Genomic DNA, 12,095 nt, shown 5'->3' with positions numbered 1-12,095 from the left:
AAGTCAAGGAAGACACCAGTGAAGGATATGTAGTCAACTTCCTTCAGAGGAAATCTCCCTCCTGGAAATTTGTTTTTCCTGAAGTAGCTGACGAATCACTAGTTCCTCAAAGTGACATTGTTATGAAGCTTCCAGTTCCCAGAATCTCTGGGGGGACCGAACGTGCTGCAAAAGCACTAGTCTTTGACGTTAATTTGAGTAAATATTCGGTTGAATAAAATGTTTGTTTTTTGTATCTAATGCAAAATTACTAGTTAAATGTTGCATTTTATGTAAAATATAATCGAAACAATAATAGTACTACAATTGTATCCGGTGTTAGAAGTAATAAAGAGACTATTAACAGTGTGAACAACCTACCCCCCTACAGGGCACATTGGTCACTTTCGACCTCATCTGTTAAAAATGTTACTGAAGAGAAAATAACGGTAGATTAAATCTAAGAAAAATTGTGGACGTTGAACAGGAAATGCTGTATCTTTTGACACTAGAATCACTTTCCTAGCTTGCACACTTTGGCCACACAGTCTGCCAAACCAAAAATGTGACCAGCCTGCCCCACTCTCCCCTACATTTCAAGCTTTAGTCTAATCTTGGAAAATACTGTTCAATCCTAAACAAAAGATTAGTTGGATAGTTCAACAGTTAAATCCTTGTAAACTTTCTAACATACTATCTAAGAAGTAGACTGCTTCATCATTGAATTTGTTAAAATCTGTGCAGTATGTATATAATTTTAGTTTTCCAAGATTGTAGTTGGTTATTTCCAACTAGTCTAGTCTTACACATTAACCAATCTCAACTATTTATGTTTGAGATTAGAAGCCTGTTGTCAATACATTGAAAAAACATTTTTAAAATCAAGATATCTATCTGAGATTAGACCTGGCCAAGCAAAAATAGACTTAAATATACAAAAATAATTGCTCTAATTTGCTGCTACTTTTGTTAGTATAATTACCAAAATGCAGAAAGTTATCCAAGGCAATACCCAAGATAGAATGTTACAAATGACTTTTCTGAAGCTTATATCTTTCTTCTTGTTAAATTAACAGTAACCAAGCAGCAGAAACAAAAGTTTTATGATAAAAAATTCAATGAGAATATATATTTGGGGTGTATATCTGAACATCAAATGGAAAAGTGGTATTAAAAAAAGGTAGTACACTTTTATGAATGATAGTATTTAAAAATAGTTGCCTTACTTTTAAAGGGCATTAGCATATAATTAGGTCGGTTCAAAGGAAAAACTATAAAATTCTGAGAACAGCTTTTTTCTAAGCTGACATACTTAAACCATTCCCAAAATCGCTTCAATTTACCCTCTACTCCTCCCTTAGATAGACAAATATATTCCCAAGTTTATATTTCCTATGTATTTTTTTCTAATTATGTCATTCTTTCCTAAAAATAGATCTATCAGCAAAGAAGCATTGATAAAATATAAAAAACGAAAATGACCTAAAAATGTTTAATTTGGGCCATATATTTACAAATTAGGCAGAGGTGGAATAAAGTAGCTATACAATGGAAAAAAAACAGTAAAGAAGTGAGAAACAACAATAATACAAGCCAGTGAAAGCATAGATAACAATGTAAATATTTCAGTCAAAACCTCCACTAGACCATCCTCAATGCACAATATTAAGATAAAAACTACTGACAAAAACCAAAGATAATATAAAAAAAAACTTCGAGACAAACACAAAAAACTAAAACATGAAGACCTACTCAAAGTAATGGTGAAAGAATTACCCTTTCACCATTGCCATAAAATGGGGTTACTTTGCCCAAGTGTGTGACTTTGGCCCAAGCCTGGATTAAAAGTTTTAATAAGGATTGCCGTTTTTTTTCACAGGTAATGGATTATGCATTCCTTTTTCACAGATTGAACAAATTCTATCATGGAAAAGAATGGGTTTAAGCACTGAGTAGCAGATCATGAAGTACACCTCTGAAAAATAAATATATGCACAAAGGACTTTCCTGTAAATTTTAAACTTTCTGAAAATTTGGCTGGTGAGAAGCACTGGATAAAAGCTTTAAATTTGCTTTTTTTACAGGTACACAGAGAAATCAACAGTGACTACAATGCCATGTCACATTCTCTTCAATGACACCAATGAGCAGTTAAACATCAAATTTCCCAGAAACCAGACCAAAAAAAAAATATAGGGTGAAATTTACCCAAACATTTTAGCAAAGAAGAAGGCGATTCAACTACTGTTTTTCATGATCAGTCAACACTAACTTTTTTTTTCAGATTCAAACAAATGTGAAGATGCCAAGATCATACGTAAGAGAACCTGGGACTCGAATGTACAGAGACTACAGTGACCAAAAATTGCAAGATGCTCTATCAGGTATTAGAAGTGGTTGAATGATACAAAGAGAGGCAGAGGAGACATTCTAAATACCCAGAAGCACTTTGAAAAACAAACTCACCAATTCTCACCCTTTTAGCCCTGGGGGTATCACAGTGCTGAGTGAGGAGGAAGAGGGGTTGATAGCACATGCTGCAGTTAAACTCTCCGAGCTTGGTTTCCCATTGGACAGATTTGAAAAGAAGAAGTTGGTTCAGTCTTATCTCAACAGTCATGGACAAACTGTTGTGAAATTCTCAAACAACCTTCCTGGGGATGAATGGTTCCAGCTGTTTCTTTCAAGGAACTAAGTCCTAAGTGAGAGATTTACCAGCAATATTTAACAATCTAGAGCAGCTATCAGAGCAGAAGCAGTTAACAAATACTTCAATCATTTGAAGCAGGAAGTTGATGGAGTACCACCTGAGAATGTGTTGAACTACAATGAAACTAACCTTACAGATGACCCAGGGAATAAAAAAGTAGTGACAAAATGTGGAAGTAAGTACCCTGAGAGAATATTGAACTCAACAAAATATGCTATTTCTGTAATGTTTGCTGGTAACACAGCAGTGGAAGTGGTGCCTCCTTATGTGGTGTACAAAAGTAAGAAATTGTGGAATATGCGGGTCCAAGGAGGGTCTATAGGTTGTAGATTCAACAAATCCAAGTCTGGCTGGTTTGAGGCTGTTTCCTTTCATGACTGGTTCACACTCAGTCATTTGCCCTGGTTGAAGAAGCTCCCTGGGAAAAAGGTGGTAATCAGCAACAATTTGTCCTCGCATTTTGATGTGGACATTATCAAACAGTATGAACAAGAAAACATTAGCTTTGTAGCATTGATCCCAAACTCCACTCACCTTACTCAGCTGCTTGATGTGGCCTTCTTTTGGCCAATGAAAGTGAAGTGGAGGCAGATCCTGACAAGATCCAAGACACATGGTGAAAGTCAAAAAGGAGTTTTGTTGCCTAAAGAGCATTTTCCTAGGCTTTTAAAGAAGCTGACAGATTCACTGATGGATGCAAATAGAGCACAAGACCTGATCTCTGGCTTTGCAAAAAGTGGAATAATACCTATGGACAGAACAAAGGTTATCAGTTGTTTGCCTTTGGCATCATCAACAGAAGGTTCAGTAGATGTTCTCAATATGACAGTTCTTGACATGCACAGAACCAACAAACCCAAGAGGACAGCAAAAAAGAAATGTCTTGATGTTCCTGCTGGAAAAAGTTACTATGCCAAAGACTTCTGTTTTGAAACTTCAGAACCAGAGGAAGCCAAGACAAGGATGCTTGAAGAAGGAGTTCACCCTGATCAAGTCAGACTGAAAAGAAAGAAAGATGTAGTCTAAAAAGGAAAGAAGATTGCTCACAAAAGAAACAAGGAACCAGAACCAGAAAGCTTGTCTGAAGATGAAGGAGAGCAAGAGACTGCCTGGAATTGAGATCTACAATCATCTAAAACTGGGCAATTTTGTTCAGTTTGAATATGAAGAAGAGAGGTTCCCAGGAGAAGTTCCTCAGCTTGATCCCAAGAAAAAAAGGCTAAAGATAAAAGCTATGGGTATGGCTGGAGTGAAGAAGTAGAAGTTGCCAGAAGAAGTGGATGAGATCTGGTACAGACACCTTGATCTTCTAAAGCCACTAAATCCACCTGCAGTGTCTAACACTTGTTCATCATCAAGATCACTAGTGTTTGAATTCCCAGATTTCTGAAGGATTTTTGTGGTTGCTGAAGTTGAGTTCTTCTCATTCTCAAAGTTGATTTTAGAAGACCTTCCAATACTGTACCAGTACCATAGCTAGTGAGTTTCTTGAATATTTAACGAGACATTGTTATACACCCATGATCAGAGCTTTGATCTCTCGAAAGTGCCATATCAGTAGCTTGGTTTTTTATATATTTGAAGAATAAAATGTCTAATGAAGAAAGTTTTTTTTTAAACTATTTTGTGGGCCAAGGGCACCCCTTAGGAATACTGATATTACTCCTATAGTCAAGATGCACCTTAAAATAGGGGTTAAACAGGTTTGGGATAAAGTCACCCCCTGGCCCTGGGGTGTCTTTGGCCCTAAAAAAAAGTTCCCTATGTATTTGTCTTACCTTTATTTTGCAAATGTTGCTTTTATGGTGTTAAATCAGTAAACAAAAAGGCAGTCTAATCAAAAAACAGAAAAAAAAGAAGGGAACTGAAGAATTTGAACTATATATTTTGGGGGTTGTAAGGTATTGTAAAGTACTTTTAGCAAAGATATAAGTAAGTATTTCAGGATTTCTTAAGTGGTTTTCATAACTGTAAATGGTTTCATTCTCAATAGCCTTGGTTATGCACCCAATTAATTTGTTTCATTTTTAAACAGAGATGTGTCTAACACTATACTGGTAACCTGTAAGCCAACAACTGAGGCTATTGAAAAGGAAACATGTTTAAAAAATATTACTTTACATTAATGAAAAATTTTAGTTCATATAGCCTACTTTGAGGGTACTACTACTATAGTTTACTCCCCCTCTTCCTCCATTTAAAAATAAACAGTATATATTACATATTTCCAGTACACTTTCCTGTTTCATAGTTTTGTTATTGTTGTAACAATTTGTGGATGTTAAGTTGAAACAAGGGTCCATAACCATAAAACCCATATCCAAGGAAAATACATGGGAAATCTAATTTGGCCCATATATTTGCAAATAAGGGAATAAGTCATAGAGGAAACTACAATTTACCTACATATTATGAAGAAAAACTTGTTTTCTTTACTTACTTCTTTCTCAACATTTCCAACTGTAGACTAAAACCCAAGGCTGAAGCAAGTCTAGCCATATTTAGCTCAGAAATAGAATTTTGCAGCAAATTTTAAAAGGGCCCATTACTGAGATTCTACATTTTCTAGGTATTTTACAATGTATCAGTTACATTTCAACCCTTCTATCTGAAAATTGAATCAATTCTAACAATACCAAGAGCCATAACACCCATAGCATAGGAAATAAACAGCTTGGGCTGTGCATTTGGGCATTAGGATGAGATTTGAAGGCAAATTATCGTAAAATCACAGGAAAAATATGTTAGCCTTACAATAACTAGGCTACTTTCTTCTTAAACACCCTATTTTCTAGACTTCTAGCCAAACAAGGAATATTGTATTGACTGTTTAAAAAAAAACTATTAGCAGCCTATTCCAAAAATATCATTAGCAACCTCTGTAAATAAAATAATATATCCTAGGCTACTTCGTTCACTGCGTTGTTCTAAGTCTGCTGCTCTTTTCTTTTAGAAACACTCGGCGGTAACTATGTTTAATAAAGGTAGCGCTGTGAACAGAAAAACCCGAGGAATATTCGAGATCATTTGATATCACGTAATTTTTAATAGTGTTTCGAGCAGTGGTTCCGAGATTTTTTATTTTTTTTTAGCTCACGGACCAATTTTCATTCTAAGAACTTTTTCACGATCCCAGCCTGACTAAAAAACTACAAATAAGGAAAATAGGAAGTTTTGAATTTCACGAATGTTACGTGTTATCATTCGATATCACGTCATTTTTTAATAGTGTTTCGAGCAGTGGTTCCGAGATTTTTTTTTAGCTCACGGACCAATTTTCATTCTAAGAACTTTTTCACGATCCCAGCCTGACTTATAAAATAAAAATAAGGAAAATAGGAAAATTTGAATTTTAATGAATAAATTGTAAACAGAGACGTAAAAATAAAATATTTTGGGGGAGAAGTATTTATTGAAATTATAATTTTCGTTTTAAAATAAAATAAATGAATGACTTAAAAAAAACCAATGGGATAATTCAACGGCAATTATACTTCAACCAATGTTTGTAAACATGTAATCAACCAATGTTTGTAAACGATGGATAAATTTTATAGCCTATGGCCTTATCAAACAGTTCGTGGTAACGAACTGTAGTAAGGAGCGACCCGGCTCAATAGTAACCAAAACTCTAAAAAATGGAATTTTGATACCAATAGCTATATCAAAAGAATCGCATTTTAATGCTGGTTTTAAATATATAAGTTTCATCAAGTTTAGTCTTACCCATCAAAAGTTACGAGCCTGAGAAAATTTGCGTTATTTTAGAAAATAGGGGGAAACACCCCCTAAAAGTCATAGAATCTTAACGAAAATCACACCATCGGATTCAGCGTATCAGAGAACCCTATTGTAGAAGTTTCGAGCTCCTACCTACAAAAATGTGGAATTTTGCATTTTTGCCAGAAGGCAGATCACGGATGCGTGTTTATTTGTTTTTTTTTTTTTTTTTGTTTTTTTTTCCCAGGGGTGATCGTATCGACCCAGTTGTCCTAGAATGTTGCAAGAGAGCTCATTCTAACGGAAATGAAAAGTTCTAGTGCCCTTTTTAAGTGACCAAAAAAATTGGAGGGCACCTAGGCCCCCTCCCACGATAATTATTTTCACAAAGTCAACAGATCAAAATTCTGAGATAGCCATTTTATTCAGCGTAGTTGAAAAACCTTATAACTATGTCTTTGGGGACGACTTACTCCCCCACGGTCCCCGTGGGAGGGGCAATAAGTTACAAACTTTGACCTGTGCTTACATATAGTAATGGTTATTGGGAAGTATACAGGCGTTTTCAGGAGGATTTTTTTGGTTGGGGGGAGGGGTTTAGAAGAGGGGGATATGCTGGGGGAACTTTCCATCGAGAATTTGTCATGGGAAAAGAAAACTTCCATGAAGGGAGAGCAGGATTTGCTAGCATTATTTAAAAAAAAAAAAAAAAATAAATGTGAAAAAGCTTTTTCACCTGGAAATAAGGAACAGCAATAAAACTTAAAACAAACAGAAATTATTACCCATATAAGGGGCTCACCTCCTTATGATACCTAGCTCTTTACGCTAAAGTATTTTTAGTAATTTCAACTATTTATTTTACGGCTTTTGTGATTCAGGGGTCATTCTTAATGAATTGGGATAAAATTTAAGCTTTAGTGTAAAGAGCGAGGTACTGACGATGGGGCGAATCCCCTCATATATGTAATAAAAACATGAGAATACAAAAGTTCTTGACGTAAGCTAATTTATAAGTTACGTAAATCTTTTACCAATAAAAAGATTCGTAAAAAATTAAAAGTTCTAGTTGCCTTTTTAATTAACCAAAAAATCGGAGGGCAACTAGGCTTCGCCCCCGCTCTTTTTTTCTCAAAATCATTCGATCAAAATTATGAGAAAGCCATTTAGCCCCCCCCCCCCAAAAAAAAAAAAATATGCAAAATTTCGTTTTGATTATTCCTCTGCGGAGAGCCAAAATCAAAACATGCATTGATTCAAAAACGTTCAGAAATTAAATAAAAAAAACGAGTTATTTTAACTGAAAGTAAGGAGCGACATTAAAACTTAAAACGCACAGAAATTACTTCGTATATGAAAGAGGCTGCTTCCTCATCAACGCCCCGCTCTTTACGCTAAAGTTTTTTACTGTTTTAAAAAGAAGAATTGAGAGAAAGAGTCAAACTTTAGCGTAAAGAGCGGGGCGTTGATGAGGAAGCAGCCTCTTTCATATACGAAGTAATTTCTGTGCGTTTTAAGTTTTAATGTCGCTCCTTACTTTCAGTTAAAAAAACTCGTTTTTTTTATTTAATACACAAGAATTGATAGGGGTCATGTGATTCCCAAAGGCACAGCTTAAAGACTTGACAACTAAGCTGAAAATAACATCTATTTAAAAAATTTATCAGATATTTTGGGGGAGAAAATATGTGTGAAAAGGGGACTATTTGACTTTCAATCTTTTTGGTCATAGGCAGTGCCCCTAATATACGAAATACCTTCTGTTCGCTTTAAAATAGATATTGCTTCTTTTGAAATATTTTAGTTGAATGTTTCTAAGTATTTAGCATCTCACAATTTTTCAGAGGATGTCAAGGAACCCCCCCCCCCCAAAATCGGTGTAAAATGTACGGTCTTTGAGGATAAAATCCCCTCCCCACAGCTCTCAGGGTAAGGGTTGTAAGATGTGCCCTGGGGTTATATAAGGTTTTCTCTTGAAAGGTTGGTTGTATAAACTTCGAAGGAGGATTATTGGATTCGTAACCAGAAGTCCTATTGCCCTGTTTAAGATTCAGCGAAATTGGACGGTGGATACCCCCTCCCGATCACCTTGCATTTTCCCGAATTGTATATGGTAGAAATTTTGAGATGACCAATTTGTTGTCGCAGAAACTTCAAAAAAGGCTCATTCGATTGGAAATTGAAGGGCCTAGTACCCCTTATAAATTTCAAAAATGATTGGAGGGCAACTAGCCCCATATCCCCAAACACATCCGATAAAATTTTGAGATAGTCATTTTGTTTAGCGTAGTTAAAAGGTCTAGAAAGTATGTCTTTAAAGATGACACCCCCACCCCCCAAAAGCCCTCAGCGCAAGTATTATAAATTATGCCATGGGGCATATAAGATTTTAATAGAACCTTATATGCCCATATAATGGTCGGTATAACGGTACAATGGTCGGTATAATGGTCGGTAAAATGATGGTATAATAAGGCCATATAATGGCCTTATGTGCCCCATATAATGGGGCATATAATGGTCGTATAAAATTTGGAGAGGGTCATTGGATTGGTCATCAGAAGTTCTATTAAGGCTTTTTAAGATTCAGAGTGATCGAAGGATGGATTTCACCCCCCCCTCCCCACCTCGTATTTTCCCAAAATGTATCTGATAGAAATTTTGAGATGGGCATTTGTTGTAATTAAGGCTCATTCGATTGGAAATTGAAAGGACCTCTCTTAATAGTCAAAAGTGATTGGAAGGCAACAAGCCCCCCTCCACGCCTATCAATTCCTAAAACACATCTAAAAAAAATTTTGAGATGAGCAATTTGTTCAGCGTAGTTGAAAATTATGTCTTTGAGGTTGACATCCCCCCCACAGCCCTCGGCGTAAAGGCTGTAAGTTATGCCCCGAGAGCAAATAAGGTTTTTATGGAAATTGCGGCAGTATAAAAATCGAAAGGGGCTCACTGGATTGGAAATCAGATGTTCTGGTTCTTTTTTAAGAGTGAATGTGACCATAGATAGCCCCCCCCCCACGTCGTATTTTCTAGAAATGCATCAAAACTTTTTTAGATAGCCATTTGGTCAAAAAGAGTCCAAATACCATATAATAAGACCTTTGGGATGGAAGAAATCCTCCAGAGACTGGAGTAAGGGTTGTAAGTTATGCCCCAGGGTTATATAACGTTTTTATTGAATGGGTGGTCATGTGAACTTTAGAAGAGGTTCATTTGAGTTGAAATGTATAATTCTAGCTCCCTTTTTAGAGTCAAACATAAAGGAAAGCAACTAGCCCCCCTCCCTGACATCCTCTGTTCCTAACACACATTCAATTGAATTGTGAGATACACATTTTGTTAGCTATAACAAAAAAAAATCATGTAACAACGTCTTTAGGGTGGACACAATCCCCCAGAGCCCATGAGCAAGGGTTGTAAGTTATGCCTGGGATATATAAGGCTCATATGGAACGGGTAATCGTATAAACTTTCGATCGGAAGGAGCTCATCTCATTGGAATTCACATATTTTACTGCCCCTTTTAAGAGAAGCAAAAGTGAATGGAGGGCAATCAGCCACCCCAAGTCTGTCTTTCACCAAAAACATATCTGATCAAAATTGAAAGAGAGTTATTTTGTTTGGAATTGTCGAAAGGTCCAGTAATTATGTCTATGGGGATGTCCACCACCTCAGAGTCCTCAGGACAAGGGCAGTAAGTTAGACAATCCGTTCATTTTTTACACTTAGTATATGTTTTATACTATGTATGTTTAACACATAGTATTTTACGGAGGAGGGATAAACACCGGGGGTAAATACCTAGAACCTTTCTCGACAGCACATGCCTATACTATGTGTAAACAATGAGCGAATTGTCTAACTTGCAGCCCTTGTCCTGATAATTCTAACTCATTTTTGTTTTTGTTTTTCTGTGGAGGGAAGACATTTTGGTACGTGTTATATGTCACTCAAGTTTGCGCTGTATAAAACCCAAGAACAAACCGGTTTCTTCGTTAGTATCTTTCAGTATAGTGTAAAACAAGACATAGACAAGTGATAGAAAAAATAGGAAATATATAATTTTCACACAATGACTGTAAATATTTGCACATAAGGGGGAGGTTAAAGTATTTGGACAGTCTGAAGTCTAGAAAACAATTTTTAATTTTTCATGGGGAGAGAGCCGGATTTCCCGGTATTATTTAAAAAACGATCAGGAATTAGATAAAAACGACATTTTTTTTCAACTGAAAGTAAGAAGCAACATCAAACCTTAAGCAAACAGAAATTATTTTGTATATGGAAATAGATTACCTCCTCCTCAAGACCTTGCTCTTTACGCAAAAAAGGTTTTTTTCATAGAATGCTAAAATAAATCTTATCATTCTAATCAAACGGCCGTTGTGTTTCAAGAATTTTTCTCAAAGATATAGGATATAAAGTCAAAATTTAGCATAAAGAGCAAAATCTTGTGGAAGGGACAACTCCTTTCATATGCGTAATAATTTCTTTTCGTTTTAAGTTTTGATGATTTTCCTTAATTTTTTTAAATTTTGATTTCTGATCGTTTTTAAATACCGGGAAATCGGACACTCTCTATGAAAAATTCCAATACTTGTGTATTATACGTCACTCACTCAGGTTTACGATTTGTAAAATTGGAAAAGAAACCGGTTTCTTTGGTAGTTTCTCCGTTACTTTAGAACCAAATTTTGGCTCTATATTTGCAAATTAGGGAGGGGGTAGAGCATGGCGGATCTGCATGCAAAATGTGTTAGGTACAATTATTCTACATATTATGAAGTAAGAGTTGTCTTCTGACTTCAAACTTTCAAAATACTCCACCCCCCCCCACTCCACATTGTCTGCAAATATATAGCCCAAATGATATATTTCCTATCTATTCTGTCATTTGTCTTTGTATAGTCTCACGCCAAGCTGACAGAAACTAACAAAGAAACTGATTTATTTTTGGGTTGTGCACTTCGTAAACTTGAGTTAATGGAGCATATTACACAAGTACCAAAATTTCATTCCGCTACGAAAAATAGAAAAACAAAACTCAAATAAAATTCTAAATTCGCAAAGCCTTATTTTTCATGGGGGGAGGTATTTTCCACGGGAGGATAGGGGATGGGGGTGTTTTACGGAGGTATTTTCCGCGAGGGGAGGGGTACTTTCCACGGGGGGATTTTCTACGAAGGGGTATTTTCCTCGCGGGTGGGACTATTTTTCGGGAAGGAGGTTTTTAAAGCGCAAAAGACGGCATGGCAAAAGTACTTGCCGGAATATGTGCATTGTCATTTTGAAGACTAGCAGCTCCTTAGTAGTTTTTCATCTATTTTTGTTTCAACATAAAGTTTTTGAAAAATTTTAATTTATGGCCTAGCAGTGCATCTGTGCAATAGTTGAAGTAGCAGTAGCCGTAAGAGTTGCAAAGTAGCAGTAGCAGTAAGAGTTGCAAATAAACCCTCTTAGCGCTCCTGACCTACCCTTTGGACATCCAGATTACAACTAATGGCTTTTTACTTAGTTCCAAATAGCCTAGCACTCCAAAAGTAGTAGCAGTAGTTATAGCTTTAGTTTATTAGCATTAGTAGTAGCCTGAAGACTAGCAGCTCCTTAGTAGTTTTTCATCTATTTTTGTTTCAACATAAAGTGTTTGAAAAATTTTAACTTATGGCCTAGCAGTGCATCTGTG

General features: G+C 36.0%; 1 long non-coding RNA gene across 2 annotated transcripts in view; it reads right to left on the bottom strand.

Moving 5' to 3' along the window:
- The window catches only part of LOC136033276 (uncharacterized), a 106,600-nt gene extending 100,956 nt beyond the window's left edge, over positions 1 to 5,644 (bottom strand). Inside the window, exon 1 of one of the 2 annotated variants that reach the window (XR_010618898.1) lies at positions 5,567 to 5,644. This is a non-coding gene — a long non-coding RNA (uncharacterized LOC136033276). The remainder of the gene's footprint in view (positions 1 to 5,566) is intronic. The other variant, XR_010618899.1, reaches the window with a different exon arrangement.
- Positions 5,645 to 12,095: the final 6,451 nt, after the last annotated feature.

Source organism: Artemia franciscana, chromosome 11 (assembly GCF_032884065.1).
Source record: "Artemia franciscana chromosome 11, ASM3288406v1, whole genome shotgun sequence".
Classification (NCBI taxonomy): domain Eukaryota; kingdom Metazoa; phylum Arthropoda; class Branchiopoda; order Anostraca; family Artemiidae; genus Artemia; species Artemia franciscana.
This window is presented reverse-complemented; position numbering and strand designations above follow the sequence as displayed.